The following is a 2,852-nucleotide window of genomic DNA, read 5'->3' on the forward strand; positions in this document are numbered from 1 at the left end:
CACACTTTATAGGCAAAGTCTTCTGGAAGTACGTAGCGGATGATGGAGTGCATCACAACATTGCAACGCCATACCATCCTCAAACTAGCGGTCAGGCAGAAACGTCTAACAAGCAAATTAAAAATATTATATAAAAGACCATAGATGAAATGGGTAAGGGATGGAAGGACAAACTCCCTGATGCACTTTGGGATAACCGGACTACATACAAGACGCCTATTGGTATGTCACCCTATCAGCTTGTATATGGGAAGACATGCCATTTACTGTTGAGTTAGAATTCAAGGCCCATTGGGCAATTAAGAAGTGGAACATGGATCTCCACCTAGCTGGCAAGAATCATCAAATGCAACTTTTTGAGCTAGAAGAATGGGGAGAAAAATCTTATCACAACTCCAAAATCTACAAAGAAAGAACTAAAAGATGGCACGATAAGAGAATTAAGCATAAAGAGTTTAATCCTGGAGACAAGGTTCTACTTTTCAACTCAAGAGTCAAGCTTTTTGGACATGGTAAACTATGAAGCAAGTGGGATGGACCTTACAAGGTCATCGACATTTCAACTCATGGAGCCATAACCATCCAAGATGATACAGGTAACACATTTAAGGTAAATGGTCAACGGTTAAAAGTTTACCTTGAGCCACAAATCAACATGGTTGAAGAACTTGATGTGATTGAGTTCTTAGAAATCATTCACTAAATTCATACCTCATATTAATAATAATAATAATAATAATAATAATAATAATAATAATAATAATAATAATAATAATAATAATAATAATAATAATAATAATAATAATAATAATAATAATAATAATAATAATAATAATAATAATAATAAATAATAATAATAATAATAATAATAATAATAATAATAATAATAATAATAATAATAATAATAATAATAATAATAATAATAATAATAATAATAATAATAATAATAATAATAATAATAATAATTGAAACACTAAGATTAGAATTTAGACTTTCTAGTGTCCTACACTGGAGAGTCCCTTTTATTTTCACAATTTTATTTCTATGAATGAAAAGCCAGGTACAATTTTGAAGAAGTGTGGGGGAGGTGCCAACCCCCATTGTGAACAAATATGCTGAGTACATCATGGACTGATGGGGGAGTCTTCGTACAACTACTAAAACTCGGTTTGATCTTTCTTGATTCACTCATATGCTTACTGAGCTTTACATTTGTTATGCACTTGCATTACCTTACAAATTTAAAAAAACTAAGATCCACATTTAGAATTAAAATTTGAAGAGTGACAGGATGATGACATTTTTGAAATATAAGCTTGCATGAAGATTGTTTCATATACATACACTTATGCTTGTGGGAAAAATATTCTGATAGAAAAATCATATTGACTAAGTTGTTGTGGAGTGTGACATAGTTCTGGCGTAGAAATCCTACTAGTTCTATTCAAGGCACTTGGATATTTCATTTTAATAAAATTTTATAAAACCATAGTGTCACATACTCAATGGTGATAAATTCCTACCAGAGCCATATTTATAGGATAGAAGCTTTCTACATATGCTACTTGCTGTTATGTTGAGTGTGATCAAATTTTGTGATCCTTTGAGAGATTTATCATACTCCCAATATCAAGATTCACTTGCACCCACATATATATGCACTGCTCTTACATTGGGAGTAGGCGCAAAACATGCCTTCCATTTAGATCCACCCAAAATGTTTCTGTCCTACACTGGGAGTGAACACTAAACATATCCCTAATAGGTTTTTTATCCACCAAATAAATGCTCCAATTCTTGTTGCTATCTCTCAAAAGTCTTTGTTGTCAAAAAGAGTCATGAGCTATGCAAAAGTTATAAAGAAAAAAATAGAGGGAGTTAAAAAAAAGGGGACAAGTGTCCTAGAGATGAAAACAATGAGTACTCAGATACTCGCCTCCCTAAGAAAAAAAATAATAAGATAGCTCATGTTCTCCGGCCAAGTTTTTAAATTCAAAAGAGAGATATATTCAAGGAGTATAGTAGAATTAGGTTTCTCCGATTCCACCATATATCCACTAAATATCCACACACATGCACATTTTGATCTAAGATTATGATATTTCGCTCCTCGGGTTTAGATTTTGACTTTGCAATATATGCAACACAAGTATGCCACAACATTTATCTCTACCTGAGCTCCACATAAGCTATTAGTTGTAGGAAGAGAAGAGCATAATAAGATACACCATTGAGCGATTGAGAGTACCATTTGAGGAGTAATAGTGATCTATGCTTTCCTTTTGTAAAAACTTTAAACAACTTCAAGTTGCTAAGATGTGAATCTGGGAAGATGACTTCGCTTCGAGAGCTGTTCCACTTTTCAACCGCCCAAGAACATATGTTAGCCAATGCCACATATCCCACTTGTGTGAGTAATGTTTTGAAATAATTTTTATGTTAGCTATATATTTCTTGATGTTATGATCATGATTAGTTTTATCTTTAACCTTTACTCGAGGACGAGCAAAGAGCAAGTGTGGGGGAACTTGTTGACGGTGGATAACGTCAACTTTTATTAGAACTTTAGACATAAAGGGATACATGAATACACACTAGTCTAGGGTTTTAACTGACAATTTCCACGAGTTTTGCATGTTCCATATTTTCCAGGGAATATTATAGAAAAGCATAAAAGAGGGATTAGAGTGCTTAATTATCATGAAACTTATCCGCGTCAGCAAATATCGTCATCAGGCTCAGGAAGGGTCTAGAAGTCACCCGAAGGAACGAGACCCGTAGAGGAGAGAAGGTGGGGCCGGTCGGCGCCCTATTTCGCCCGATGGCCGCCGCCTTCTGGAGTCTTCCTCCTA

This window comes from Sorghum bicolor, chromosome 1 (genome assembly GCF_000003195.3).
Source record: "Sorghum bicolor cultivar BTx623 chromosome 1, Sorghum_bicolor_NCBIv3, whole genome shotgun sequence".
NCBI lineage: Eukaryota > Viridiplantae > Streptophyta > Magnoliopsida > Poales > Poaceae > Sorghum > Sorghum bicolor.